Genomic DNA, 16,225 nt, shown 5'->3' with positions numbered 1-16,225 from the left:
GCGTCTCTTCTCCAGGGAGAATAAATCAAGTGCTTGTAAACGCTCTTCATAATTAAGGTCCTCCAATGCCCTTATAAGTTTTGTTGCCCTTCTCTGGACTCTCTCCAGCTCCAACACATCCCTTCTGGTGACCAGAACTGGACAGAATACTCCAGATGTGGTCAGACCAGAGTTTTATAAAGTGGAAGGATTATAGTTTTATCTCTGGAATACATCCCTTTCTTTATGCATGCTAATATTCTGCTGGCTTTGGCAGAATCTGTACCTACAACCTCCTGGGGGGGGGGGTAATAAATGACGGGTGTAACAAAGGGGCTCCTGAGCCCAGGAACGGCCCGGCTCTCGTCCTCTCCTCTACCATGACTCCGATTTATGGAAACACGTGGGCAGAAGTCAGATGTTTGCCGTCCAGCGCTGGAGGCTCAGACTCTCCTTCCATGTGTTTCTGGTACTTCTGGGAATAAATCAACATTTACATTATCCGCAATGACGAGGAATGAGAAAAATACATTATTTATTATTCAAAGTAAGTAAGCCAAACATCATCCATGGGTGGGGCTCCCCCGGCCGCAGATTGTGTTATAAATAATGAGAGGCTTAACTCTTTCTCTGCACAAATTAGCACCATGTGCGGAGGATGACGAGGGGCTCCGGCTCCGCATTACAACATGTGTTTGCTTTAGGCCCTTCCAACCTGACAGCAGGACACGGAATGTAGACTGGTGTAGGGCCCCGGCGAGCCTCTCCCCAGAATATGATATATCGTCATCCATCTGACAGGCCCATAATAAATAGCATCGCAGCTGCCAAAACACCATCCTGTGCCCGCAGAATAGCCTGTATATCATCCGTGCCATTCATCTCTGTCCGCTCCATGCGGCCATGTACGCCACAGACGCCAAGATTGCCAGAGCCGCCAGGGTTCTGGCTTATCACCCCGCCTGGAACTTCTGTGCCAAGCGTGTCAGCTGGTTGACCTCTTACGCAGGTCTATGGCAGATACACTATATTGTCAAAAGTATTAGGACACCTGTCTTTACCGCTTGCCAACCGCTCGCCGTAGATATACTGCGTCAGGCTGGCTTGGCTGCGTGAATCGCCGTACCTGTACCTGTTTGCGGAGGCGCTCCTGGGGGCGCGCACGCACCGCCGGCAGGGCTTTCTTTAATACTGTTTGGACCCTGGGCAAATATTTTTTTGGGCCCTCCAAAGTCCACTTAGTACCTATTTGCAGGCAGTGCGGGCTCAAGGGGCTGCTGCTTTGGGCCCCACAACAATGACTGGGCCCAGGGCAGCTGCCCGTTTTGCCCTGCGTTAAAGACAACCCTGGCAGGGCTGTCTTTAATACTGTTTGGACCCTGGGCAAATATTTTCTTGGGCCCTCTAAAGTCCACTTAGTACCTATTTGCAGGCAGTGCGGGCTCAAGGGGCTGCTGCTTTGGGCCCCACAACAATGACTGGGCCCAGGGCAGCTGCCCCTTTTGCCCTGTGTTAGAGACGGCCCTGGCCGCCGGAGGCGCATGCCCGCCCTCATTAGAAAGCAGGGAAGCCGATCCACAGGGCCGGCGGCCGCAATTGCCGTCAGGCACCCGCGATCGCTCCCCGCTGATAGAGAAGGACAGTCTGCTGTTGTAAACACAGCAGAATATTGTTCTCTATGAAATGATCACAGAGCGCCTGTGATCCTTCTATATAGGATCACAGGTCTCTGTGGTCATTTTACAAGCCCATCCCCATACAGTTAGAAAACACTCCCCTAGACTCACACTTAACCCTTTGATCACCACTGTGTTAACCCCTTCCCTTCCAGTGTCATTATTACAGTAGTGCATATTTTTAGCACTGATTACTGTAGTAATGTCACTGGTCCCCTCAAAAGGGTCAAAAATGTCAGTTAGGGGTCCGATCTGTCCGCCGCAATGTCGCAGTCCCGCTAATTACTAGTAAAAAAATAAATAAATAAAAATGACATCAATTTCCCCTAGTTTGTAGACACGACTACATTTGCGCAAACCAATCAAAATGCGCTTATTGCGATTTTTTTTTTTTTTTTTACCAAAAATATGTAGCAGAAAACAAATTGGCCTAAAAGGATGAAAAAATTTTATTTTTTTATTTTTTTTGGGAATGTTATAAAGCAGAATATGAAAAATATTGTTCTTTTTTCAGAATTGTCTCTCTTTTTTTTGTTTTATAGCGCAAAAAAAAAAAAAATAAATCGCAGAAGTGATCAAATACCATCAACAGAAAGCTCTATTTGTGGGGAAAAAAGGACATCAATTTTATTTAGGTACATCATCGCACAATCGTGTAATTTTCCGTTAAAGTAACGCAGTGCCTAATCACAAAAAAATGGCCTGGTTATTAAGGGGGCAAATCCTTCCGGTCCAGAACTGGTTAGGAGGCGTTTTTCAGCTGTAAAAACGCTCTAACTCTAATAAAAGCTTAGAAATGTTGTAAAATGTAGCATTTCAGCATTTATCAACGTATGTGAGCCATGAGCTTTTGTGGGAATATATTTTTGCTAAAAAAATTTCAAAAAAACGCTACAGCTGAAAAAAGCTAAAAAAAACGCTGAAAAACGCTACTGCAAAAAAAGCTGAAAAACTCCTTCTACAGCTCCAGCTTTCTACTGGCGTTTTGATAACATCCAGTGTGTATGAGGCCTTAGGACGCCTGCCTTTAAACCAGTGTTGCCAACCATCAGTATTTTTACTGGCAGCCAGCAAAAACTGACACTTTTCTCCTGCCAGTCAGGGCCGTCTTTAACATTGGTTGGACCCTGGGCAAATATTTTCTTGGGCCCTCCAAAATCCACCTATTACCTATTTGCAGGCAGTGGGGGCTCAAGGGGCAGCTGCTTTGGGCCCCTCAACAATGACTGGGCCCAGGGCAGTTGCCCCTTTTGCCCTGTGTTAAAGACGGCCCTGCTGCCAGTAAATGCCAGTGGCATGAAGTGGTTGCCAGTAAAAAATATGGCTGTGACCAGGGCTTTTTTTTCTCAGAGAATAGGTACAAGAACTCAACCACTTTAACCACTTGCCGACTGCACGCCGCTGACGGACTTCTGTGTTTACAAGTGATGGTGGAGAGCGGGGAGCAGAGGGCCTGAGCCAGAGGTGGTGGAACTGAGTTCCACCAAGTTCCAGCTGAAAAAAAGCCCTGGTTGTGATGCTCGGCTTGGAACTGCGCAGGCACAGTTCTGGTCCAGAGCCAGATAAGACCATCTGAGTGCCTACAACAGCGTGTTCGGGCGATGCTGGGTCTGGTGGAGGCGGTGCCTGAGTGTGTCATGTGATGTCATGGTGCAAGAGATCCGGAGCCTCGCGGGCTGGGGGACGGGAGCAAGGCAAGCCGGGAGCGGGACTGGCAGTGCTGTTTGGACTGAAGAGACCACCTGGCATGGAGAGAGATTGTCACTGTGACTCAGGAGGGGACTTGTCGATAAGGTGTCAACATCATCTGTGCTGTCCCTGAGCTCCTTACTTACTATACCGAAAATAAAACAGAAAACATGTTTTTTGCCTTAAAGCGGAGTTCCGGGCACAAAAACGATATTTTTTTTTTGTGCCCCTCCGCTAGTTCGACATTACCTGAAAAGGAATTGGATAGTTATTTTTTTTTTTTGTTTACTCACCTTGTAATTGAAGATCGTAAATACTCACCTCAGAGTACTTCCTCCCTCGGAGCCGCGGCTCACCCCGTCACTTCCTGTCTCGCTATGATTCCTGGGAGCTGAACGTCATCGCTCCCAGGAATCAATGCGACGGCACCGGCCCCGCTCGTCACTTCCGGGGCGACGCCGCATTCCCCTGCTAAACAGCTTCTGGGCATGCCCAGAAGCTGTGGAGGAATGTGGCGCCGCACCGGAAGTGACGAGAGGGGGCGGTGCAGGCGCATTCTGGGACAAGAAGATGCGGAAGAAGACACAGAAGAGGACCGCGCCGGCTTCAGCTGCCCACAAGAGAGATGGAAACGCTGTGGAAGAAATTTTTTCTTCTAAAAGGTAAGTGCGAACCGGGACAGATCAGAGGCTAGCCATTGTGGAATGTGCTAGCCCTGACTGTCCCGGGGGTATGTTCAGTGAAAAATGACTTCAGTGCCCGGAACTCCGCTTTAATATCTACATTAAAACACATTGCTAATTGCATATTGTATTTGTTTTGTAGCCTAAATACTGAAATTTGCACTTAAAACTGTAATTTTGTATCTTTTGGAAATGCCAGTAAAAACTTGGCTGTGCAAGTAAATTTTGAGTGTCGTGTCAGGAAATTTTTTTTCTAGTAGGTTGGCAACACTGCTTTACACCCATATGAACTTTAATGGCATCCCAGTCTTACCACGTAGGGTTCAATATTTAGTTGGCCCACCCTTTGCAGCTATAACAGCTTCAACTCTTCTGGGAAGGCTGTCCACAAGGTTTAGGAGTGTGTCTATGGGAATGTCTGACCATTCTTCCAGGAGCGCATTTGTGAGGTCAGGCACTGATGTTAGAGAGACCGCCTGGCTTGCAGTCTCTGCTCTAATTCATCCCAAAGCTCATCCATGTCTTTATGGACCTTGCTTTGTGCACTGGTGCGCAGTCATGTTGGGACATGAAGGAGCCATCCACAAACTGTTCCCACAAAGTTGGGAGCATGAAATTGTCCAAAATGTCTTGGTATGCTGATGCCTTAAGAGTTCCCTTCACTGGAACTAAGGGGCCAAGCCCAACCCCTGAAAAGAAACCCCACACCATAATCCCCCCTCCACCAAATGATTATGGCCAGTGCACAAAGCAAGGTCCATAAAGACATGGATAGGTGAGTCCTGACCTCAGCCTGATCGAACACTTTTGGGATGAATTTGAGACTGGGAGCCAGACCTTCTCATCCAACATCAGTGCCTGACCTCACAAATGTGCTTCTTTAAGAATGGTCAAACATTCCTATAGACACACTCCTAAACCTTGTGGATGGCCTTCCCAGAAGAGTTGAAGCTGTTATAGCTGCAAAGGGTGGGCCAACTCAATAATGAACCCTACAGACTAATGCCTCGTACACATGATCAGATAATCGGACGACTTATCGTTCGCATTTTGTTGCATGATACTAGAATCTAATTCAATAATGCGTACTAAACGTAGGATTTTTTTCGTACGATTCTGGAAAAGCTTCCTGGTTGCGTAGTTACGTATCGGATAGTGCAAAACAAAAACAATGGCAGCCAGGCCTTTTCCGGGTTATTTTCGTGTTTCTGATCACGCGTGGCCTTTGTCTATCAATTTTTAGCAGACGCATACTGTACTGATTAAACGATTGTCGATCACTAGGCTATTGTACAACAAAAGTTTTAGTGTTTGTCCCTTCGGATTTTGTTGGATAAAATGTGGTGATTGGCTGTGGAAAGCTGTGTACTAACGATCAGATTATCGTGCGATCAATTCGAAAGCAATTTTTTTCGTACGATTATCTGATCATGTGTATGAGGCATAAGACTGGGATGCCATTAAAGTTCATGTGCCTGTAAAGGCAGGCGTCCCAATACTTTTGGTAATATAGTTACTATGCGGTGCAGCAAGTCGCATGTGAGTTGCACAGGAATCACACCGCATTCCTGTGCAACTCACATGTGATGTCTGTCAGTGCCATCTTAAGAGCCTTATAGGCCCCCGGGCAATGCAGTGCACTGGGGCCCAGAGAGAGAGAGAGAAAAAAATATATAAAAAGGATGGCACACACAGTGGATGGAGAGAGAGTGAGAAAAAAGAAATCAAGCAGCTGCAGCAGTCTGCTTACCTTCCACAACGGCTGCACAGCACATGAAGGGAGGAGGTGGGTGGAGCCCATCTTCTAGGCGCAGAGAGAGGAGGACAAGCCGACGAGGAGGATCCTCCTCCGCTGTGCATGATGGGTCCTCTCAGAACGTCACTGGTTGCTAGATGCCAATCGGCTGGCCTTCCTAGCAACCAGTGTGCAGGGAGACTCAGAGCCACCGGCGGACAATGGGGGGGCCCTAGACCACCAGGTAAACTAATCTGGAGACTGGCCTGGGGGAGACAGTGTAATTGCCACCCTGTGTGTGGGGCCCCTTGGCAAGTGGGGCCCCCGGGCAAGCGCCGGGCGTGCCCAATGGAAAAGACAGCCCTGATGTTTGTGCAGTGCGATTTGAGCCATTCATTTGTATGGCTCACAGGGCCGCTAATAGGGGGGGGGGGGGCACCAGTTCCTCGGGTAGAGGGTCCAAGCACACAGGGGGGCCCACACAGGGAGAGGGGATTAGTGATGGACTACAAATACAGATATCTTCCTCCAGCACCTGAAAGCTGATATCTGTCCCTCTCCCTGATACCAGCTTTTATTTGCTGAGAAAGAGACAGTTGTCCCTCACTAATCCCCCTCCCTGTGTGGCCAGTCCTGTGCCCATCACTCTGTGTATTATGCAGTCCTGTGCCCATCACTCTGTGTATTATGCAGTCCTGTACCCAGCGCTCTGTGTATTATGAAGTCCTGTGCCCAGCGCTCTGTGTATTATGCAGTCCTGTACCCACCGCCCTGTGTATTATGCAGTCCTGTACCCAGCGCTCTGTGTATTATGCAGTCCTGTGCCCAGCACTCTGTGTATTATGCAGTTCTGTACCCAGCCCTTTGTGTATTATGCAGTCCTGTACCCAGCGCTCTGTGTATTATGCAGTTCTGTACCCAGCCCTTTGTGTATTATGCAGTCCTGTGCCCAGTGCTCTGTGTATCAAGCAGTCCTGTGCCCAGCGCTCTGTGTGTTATGCAGTCCTGTACCCAGCGCTCTGTGTATTATGCAGTCCTGTACCCAGCGCTCTGTGTGTTATGTAGTCCTGTGCCCAGCACTCTGTGTGTTATGCAGTCCTGTACCCACGGCCCTGTGTATTATGCAGTCCTGTACCCAGCGCTCTGTGTATTATGCATTCCTGTACCCAGCACGCTGTGTATTATGTAGTCCTGTGCCCAGCACTCTGTGTGTTATGCAGTCCTGTACCCACGGCCCTGTGTATTATGCAGTCCTGTACCCAGCGCTCTGTGTATTATGCAGTCCTGTACCCAGCGTTCTGTGTATTATGCAGTCCTGTACCCAGCGCTCTGTGTGTTACGCAGTCCTGTACCAAGCGATCTGTGTATTATGCAGTCCTGTACCCAGCACTCTGTGTATTATGCAGTCCTGTACCCAGCGCTCTGTGTATTATGCAGTCCTGTACCCAGCACTCTGTGATGTATTATGTAATCCTGTACCCAGCGCTCTGTGTATTATGCAGTCCTGTACCCAGCACTCTGTGATGTATTATGTAGTCCTGTACCCACCGCTCTGTGTATTATGCAGTCCTGTGCCCAGTGCTCTGTGTATCAAGCAGTCATGTGCCATTTGCCAATTATAAAAAATGTCCCCAGATTTCATTTAAAAAATCCGGTCACCTTAAATATATACACACACACATACATTTATATATATATATATACAGTATGTACACACACATAAAATGTACTACATTTTTGGGGTGTCAGTAACTTAACATTGACACACGCTGCAGTTGGCATGAATTCCTTGAGATTTCAATGCGGTGCAGGAAACACACAGGATTGGCTACAATCAGTGATCATTAGTAGGCTTTCCTCGGTCACATAATGAGAATTTCCCCTTGGTAGAGAACGCCGGGCGGATCAGTAATAGCTGTGCGGACAGATGTTGGAGCAGCTGTGTCCAGTCAGCGATGTGCGGGAATTGGGGAATCTTATGATGTAAGATGATAACCTGACATATCTGTTACCTATGAGCCCAGTGGACATGAATTTGCGCAAAATAAAATACACAAACAACGCGAAACGCTGTAATCCTGATAAAATTAGCAGATAACAAGGTGGAGAAAAACAAACAGAAGGAAAGCTTTTCCTGGGATGGTTGGGTGTCCCCGGGGCCCTCAGACAGATGAGGTCAGTGGATCGGGGATATCAGTGACACCACATGCCAATAAGTGGGAGCATATGGCGTCCGAGTGACGTCTTCAGGGAACTTTCCCAGGAACAGAGACCACTGCTGACAGCTTGTACTTTGCAGGGGAAGATCCCGGCCGAGGATTTAGAAACAAGCTAATAATCCTAAATCACGGGTCACCATTATACAACGCTGAGTGCGGGAGACTGATGCTGCCCCCATACACACTACAATCCTTATTTTGTCATTTACAATCATTCTTATTTCTGATGCTGCCACATCTGACTTCTTCCATTTAATATTTAACCTGCCAATAGAGTTGTATTTCTATCCTTTCCTGAGATTTACCCTGCACTGCTTCACAGAACGACCCTGTCTGACAGCACAGGAGACCTGACTTTTCTCTGCTGCAGTGAAGTATAACTTACAGGTCTTGTCCCTCCCCCTGCCTGTGATTGGACAGTGAAATGGGAAGATGCAGATTAATGAGTTTGCCTCTTTATCACTTTGCTCCAGTGCTGGGACAAGGTCATCTAGAGCAGGGGGTCTTCAAACTATGGCCCTCCAGTTGTTCAGGAACTATAATTCCCATCATGCCTAGTCATGTCTGTGAACGTCAGAGTTTTACAATGCATCATGGGACATGTAGTTCTACAACATCTGGAGGGCCGTAGATTGAATATCTCTGATCTAGAGCATAGGGCAAGCATGTCAAATTGCACCCCCTTTCCCCAAAGCTGTATGAGCATTATGAGTCAGTGATACCCCCCCCCCCCCTCAATAAAAAAAAAAAAAACACTAATCTGCATGCTCTCCCCTAAGCATTAAATCCCCCTCCTCCCAGTACAAAATCTTTGCACCCCCCCAGCTCAAATCCCCCCTCTCCTCATATGTCCCCAGCATGAATCCCCCCCCCCCCCAAAAAAAAAATCCAACACTAATCTGCATGGTCACCCTTAAGCATATATTCTCCCTACTCCCAGGACATATCTTTGCACCCCCATCCCGACCCAGGCTCAAATCCCCTCTCTCCTCATATGTCCCCAGCACGAATCCCCCCCCCCCCCTCAAAAAAAAAAAAATCAAACACTTATCTGCATGCTCACCCCTAAGCATAAAAAAGTCCAACACTAGTCTGCATGGTCACCCTTAAGCATAAATTCTCCCTACTCCCAGAACATATCTTTGCACCCCCATCCCGGCCCAGGCTCAAATCCTCTCTCTCCTCATATGTCCCCAGCACGAATCCCCCCCCCCCCCCAAAAAACAAAAAATAAACACTAATCTGCATGCTCAGCTCTAAGCATAAATTCCCCCTACTCCCAGGACAAATCTGTCCCCCCTGCAAAAATCCCCCCTCCCAGCACACATCTTTGCACCCTCATCCCTCCCCAGCTCAAATCCTCTCTCTCCTCATATGTCCCCAGCACGAATCCCCCTCCCCCCTAAAAAATCCAACACTAATCAGCATGGTCACCCTTAAGCATAAATTCTCCCTACTCCCAGGACAAATCTTTGCACCCCCATCCCGACCCAGCTCAAATCCTCTCTCTCCTCATATGCCCCCAGCACGAATCCCCCCCCCCCCAAAAAAAAAAAATTAAACACTAATCTGCATGCTCAGCTCTAAGCATAAATTCCCCCTACTCCCAGGACAAATCTGTCCCCCCTGCAAAAATCCCCCCTCCCAGCACACATCTTTGCACCCTCATCCCTCCCCAGCTCAAATCCTCTCTCTCCTCATATGTCCCCAGCACGAATCCCCCTCCCCCCTAAAAAATCCAACACTAATCAGCATGGTCACCCTTAAGCATAAATTCTCCCTACTCCCAGGACAAATCTTTGCACCCCCATCCCGACCCAGCTCAAATCCTCTCTCTCCTCATATGTCCCCAGCACGAATCCCCCCCCCCCAAAAAAAAAAAAATTAAACACTAATCTGCATGCTCAGCCCTAAGCATAAATTCCCCCTACTCCCAGGTCGAATCTGTCCCCCCTGCAAAAATCCCCCCTCCCAGCACACATCTTTGCACCCCCACCCCCCCAGCTCAAATTCTCTCCCCCCCCAAATTTTCCCAGCAACCCCCCCCCCCCTCCCCACCCAAAACAAAAAAAAAACATTACCCCTCCGAGCACAAGTTCTCTAATCCTAAATTTTCCCCTCCAAGCAAAAATCCTCTCCCCCTCCACTCCAAATCCCACCCCACCCCCCCCCCCATTCCAGCACAAAGTCCCCTCCCCCAATCCCTCATCCTACCAAAATCCCTCCCACAGATTTCCCCTCCTAGCACAAATCCCCCCAATCATCTCTACTAGCACAAATCCCCCCTCTAAATTTTTTCCCCCTCTACCCTTTACTTTTAGACCATAAACCCCCCAAATCCCTACTCCTAGCATAATTCTTCTTCTCTCACCCACCCTCCCAACACAAATCCCCCCAAATCCCCACTCATAGCACACCTCCCTAAATTTGCTTTCCTTGAACAATTCTTACCCCCTGCCACCCCCAAATTCCCCTTCACAACATAAATACCCTCCCCCCATCTCCTTGTGGTACTCCTCCTCACCTCACATGATACCATAGTGCCCAGGGCAGCTGCCCCTCCTTGCCTCCCCTTGTTCCGGCACTGCTTTAATCTCTCCTCCTATCAGCACATTTCCTGTAATGCAGCACACCTGATTGTCTCCTTGTGCTGCTTCTCCCTCTCCCAGTCTGAGATCTACTGTACAGGAAATGCAAGTGGCTGATGCAAGGTCACATCCAGTTGCCTACATTGCTTGCTTTTAAAATAAAATCCATTTCAAGCCCAACTCCAGGAAAAGATAAAAAAAAGGTCCCTTGCAGTGGGGCTGCTGCTTGTTTATTCTAGGGGAGAGAAAGTTCTCTTTTACACTAGAGGTTGGTGGAAGGGTAAAATCATGGGGTTGAGTCACTATTTTACTGCCCCCCAACCCCCCCCCCCCTCCCCTTTAGCTGCAAAGGCAGTGGAGGGTTGGGTACATATGTCGCAGCCCAATGCTTTGCATCGCAGTGCTGCAAAACATAATCCCTGTCATCACGGTACCACCCACTGAACTAGAGTGTAAATGGGGGGTGTAGAACCAGCGCTATGAATAAGAACAGCCAGGCAGTGAAAATATAAAAGGTTGCAGCCACCAACCGACCTCTAAGAAGCTTAGGGGCAGGAATGTAATGTGGGGGTGAAGGGTTGGAAATCGGCGCTACCTACCACATGTGCAACGATGTGAGTAAAAGAGGAAAAAGTGCTTAGTGCATACAAAATAGTGCAAAATGTGACAATTATAATTAATCTTGTAAATGAGTAGATAATAAATCCAATAAATAAATAAATAAAAAATAGAAAATAGTTATTAAATATATGGTGTATAAAGTAAAGTAAAAAAACTGGGTATGTATACAAAGTTAGTGGTTACAATTGCCACTATAAAATGCTGAATGAGGTAGTTGTGAATTAGTCATAAATACTATAAAAATGCCATTTGTATATCCTTTTGTTAAATGCTCATGTAATGTGTCGGTCTGGACACTGGGGGTCACACTTACCCTGGGACACACAGAAGTGTATAAGCCAGATAACAGGAACTAAGTGATTCTCAAACCTGCCTGTTGGTGGTCCCACAGGACCAGAAAGATCCCATCTGGGTGTAAAGGGAAAAATAAAAGATCCTTAGTGTGACAAGTAGAGAGCAAGTATACAAGGCAATAGTATCGACTCACGCTTGAAATTGATGCAGCAGATCTTCTCAGATACTGGCAGTCTGCGCCGGGGAAAAACTACAGCGTTCCAAGCATCGGCGAGCTGCGGACCGGAAGTGACGTGGGTTTCCGCCCGACGTACGTTTCGTCATAGGACGTCTCCCCGTAGACGTCCTATGACGAAACGTACGTCGGGCGGAAACCCACGTCACTTCCGGTCCGCAGCTCGCCGATGCTTGGAACGCTGTAGTTTTTCCCCGGCGCAGACTGCCAGTATCTGAGAAGATCTGCTGCATCAATTTCAAGCGTGAGTCGATACTATTGCCTTGTATACTTGCTCTCTACTTGTCACACTAAGGATCTTTTATTTTTCCCTTTACACCCAGATGGGATCTTTCTGGTCCTGTGGGACCACCAACAGGCAGGTTTGAGAATCACTTAGTTCCTGTTATCTGGCTTATACACTTCTGTGTGTCCCAGGGTAAGTGTGACCCCCAGTGTCCAGACCGACACATTACATGAGCATTTAACAAAAGGATATACAAATGGCATTTTTATAGTATTTATGACTAATTCACAACTACCTCATTCAGCATTTTATAGTGGCAATTGTAACCACTAACTTTGTATACATACCCAGTTTTTTTACTTTACTTTATACACCATATATTTAATAACTATTTTCTATTTTTTATTTATTTATTTATTGGATTTATTATCTACTCATTTACAAGATTAATTATAATTGTCACATTTTGCACTATTTTGTATGCACTAAGCACTTTTTCCTCTTTTACTCACATCGTTGCACATGTGGTAGGTAGCGCCGATTTCCAACCCTTCACCCCCACATTACCCACTGAACTAGACCCATGTGACTGAATGGGGGTGCCCCCACAACTGCGGGGGATGCACACGGCTGTGTTGTGCTAATGCGGGGCCCAAGGGATTAAAGATGCAACGCTTCCTCACCACCTATCACATGCTTTCTGAAGGCTGACCTGAATGCTCCTTAAAGGGCATTACAAGTGTACAGTAAACGAGTCCTAAAAGCACTTTTACTTATCTGATTCTCTGTCCACCAACAGATGGCGCTCCCCACATTATGGTGGTGGACTGTCCGCCGCATCCAATGCATGGTCATCATCCTCATCATATCCAATGCATGGTCATCATCCTCATCATATCCAATGCATGGTCCTCATCCTCATCATATCCAATGCAGGGTCATCAGTCTCATCATATCCAATGCAGGGTCATCAGCCTCCTCATATCCAATGCAGAGCTCTCAGCCTCATCATATCCAATGCAGGGTCATCATCCTCATCATATCCAATGCAGGGTCATCAGCCTCCTCATATCCAATGCAGAGCTCTCAGCCTCATCATATCCAATGCAGGGTCATCATCCTCATCATATCCAATGCAGGGTCATCAGCCTCCTCATATCCAATGCATGGCCATCAGCCTCATCATATCCAATGCATGGCCATCAGCCTCATCATATCCAATGCATGGCCATCAGCCTCCTCATATCCAATGCAGGGCCATCAGCCTCATCATATCCAATGCAGGGTCATCATCCTCATCATATCCAATGCAGGGTCATCATCCTCATCATATCCAATGCAGAGCTCTCAGCCTCATCATATCCAATGCAGGGTCATCATCCTCATCATATCCAATGCAGGGTCATCAGCCTCCTCATATCCAATGCATGGCCATCAGCCTCATCATATCCAATGCATGGTCATCATCCTCATCATATCCAATGCATGGCCATCAGCCTCATCATATCCAATGGATGGCCGTCATCCTCATCATATCCAATGGATGGCCATCAGCCTCATCATATCCAATGCAGGGCCATTATCCTCATCATATCCAATGCAGGGCCATCAGCCTCATCATATCCAATGGATGGCCGTCATCCTCATCATATCCAATGGATGGCCATCAGCCTCATCATATCCAATGCAGGGCCATTATCCTCATCATGTCCACTGCAGGGCCATCAGTCTCATCATATCCAATGCAGGGCCGTCAGTCTCATCATATCCAATGCAGGGCCGTCAACCTCATCACATCCAATGCAGGGCCGTCAGTCTCATCACATCCAATGCAGGGTTGTCAACCTCATCATACCCAATGCAGGGTCGTCAGCCTCATAATATCCAATGCAGGGTTGTCAACCTCATCATATCCAATGCAGGGTCGTCAACCTCATCATATCCAATGCAGGGCCATCAACCTCATCATATCCAATTCAGGGTCATCAAACTCATTATATCCAATGCAGGGCCGTCAGCCTCATAATATCCAATGCAGGGTTGTCAACCTCATCATATCCAATGTAGGGCCATCAGCCTCATAATATCCAATGCAGGGTTGTCAACCTCATCATATCCAATGCAGGGTCGTCAACCTCATCATATCCAATGCAGGGTCGTCAACCTCATCATACCCAATGCAGGGCCATCAGCCTCATCATATCCAATGCAGAGCTCTCAGCCTCATCATATCCAATTCAGGGTCATCTACCTCATCATATCCAATGCAGGGCCGTCAGTCTATTCATAACCAATGCAGGGCTGTTAGCCTCTTCATATCCAATGCAGGGTCATCAGTCTCATCATATCCAATGCAGGGTCATCAGCCTCATCATATCCAATGCAGGGGCATCAGCCTCATCACACAATGCAGGGCCATCAGCCTAATTATATCCAATGCAGGGCCGTCAGTCTCATCATATCCAATGCAGAGCCGTCAGTCTCATCATACCCAATGCAGGGCCATCAGTCTCATCATATCCAATGCAGAGCCGTCAGTCTCATCATACCCAATGCAGGGCCATCAGTCTCATCATATCCAATGCAGGGGTGTCAGCCTCATCATATCCAATGCAGGGCCATCAATCTCATCATATCCAATGCAGACCCGTCAGTCTCAACATATCCAATGCAGGGCCATCAGTCTCATCATACCCAATGCAGGGCCAATAGCCTTATCATTTCCAATGCAGGGACATCAGCCTTATCATTTCCAATGCAGGGCCATCAGCCTTATCATTTCCAATGCAGGGCTATGGATGTTGCATTGGTCTTGATGACGTCAGGACCTTAGACTGCTGGAGCCTGGGGGAGAAGACGCTGCAGGGATCGATCTAGCAGTGTGGAAGGGTGGAGGATCTGGTAAGTAAATAAACTTTAACAAGTCGGCTAGCCCTAAAAGAGCAATCAACCCCTGCAGCTCATGTGCAGCCCAACTGCAAGAGATAATTTTCAAGTTTCCCGGAGTTGGGCTTTCATTTTTTTGCATCTTTTATATCTGCCTAGAATTTGGCATTAAAGGGGTTTCTCACTTTGGCAGAGAACTTCCCTGCTGCCTCAGAATGAGACCTCCCTCCTGGAAAAGCCCCCAACTCGGGGTAAATAAATTAGAGTTTTTGCTTCCCTTAAATTTGTGAAAACTTTTTTTCTACATTTCAGCATTTTTTTTTTCCATTTTGGTAAAATGTATTGGATTCGACGGAAAAGACAAAAAAGAATTCTACCGAAACGTGCCATCTCGCCACCTGCGCAGTAAAATGGCGGCCCGGCCGTGCTCTGCCAGATGCCAGATGGACGCTGCAGCAGATTTTGTTATTTCTGTATCAGAAATGCTTCTTAAGCAGGAAAATATTTCATCGTTTAGTCTGGAGCCCCTTTGATGGCATTTTAAGTGTGCGGAGAGCGAGCAGAAATCCGAGGATCTCATACATTTTACATGTGTCTTTCCTCACCAGAATTAATCATAAAGGGAGATTTGGATCTCTTCCATCGATACAAAGTATCAAGAAAACGACAATATGGTCAATGTTGCGTGACAGCGGAATTCACAACTAGAGGTTTTACAGAACTGGAAATAATGTTATTCTAATAACACTCTACATATTACCAGCATTGCATGCCATCTGAAAGGGCTGCTCCAACTATATATGATAATTCAGTGTTTGGTGGATTCTGGACCTCTTGGGCAGGGCCGGCCTTTTGGGTGTGCGAGCTGTGCGGCCGACGGGGCGCCATGGGCAACAGGGGTGCCGTGCGGCCATTACAGCTCTGTGAGTCGCAGTTAGTTACTCCCATCAGTGGAGTCCGACTGTCCAAACGAGTCACAGCAGCAGGCGCTGCCAGATACCCCTGCCCTGGGACTGGGTGAAGAGTTATGCATTGCATCGGCACCTGAAAAAAAAATGGCTGCTGCCGGCCCGCAAAAGGCACACTGCGCATGCGCCGCCGCTGCTCGGGAGAGCCGAACATGCTCAGCTATTCTCGGGCAGATAACGCATGCGCAGTGGCGTCTAAGCGCCGAGAGGCACCATTTTTAAATGCAAAGCCACCATCCACCGAACGGTAAGTCACTGAGCCCTGTGCTGTGCTGTGTATCTACTTTTAATAGAAATTAAGAGAAATTTAAGAGAAATTATAAAAGATAAATAGTATTTAGCCTAGACAATGAAGGGGAGGATATAAGGGACTTAACATAAGGAGAAAAAAAAAAAAAAAAAGGAAAATACAATAAAATAATATAT

This window comes from Pelophylax lessonae (genome assembly GCF_965119305.1).
Source record: "Pelophylax lessonae genome assembly, chromosome: 12".
In the NCBI taxonomy this organism is placed as follows: Eukaryota; Metazoa; Chordata; class Amphibia; order Anura; family Ranidae; genus Pelophylax; species Pelophylax lessonae.
Note: the sequence above shows the minus strand (reverse complement) of the source record.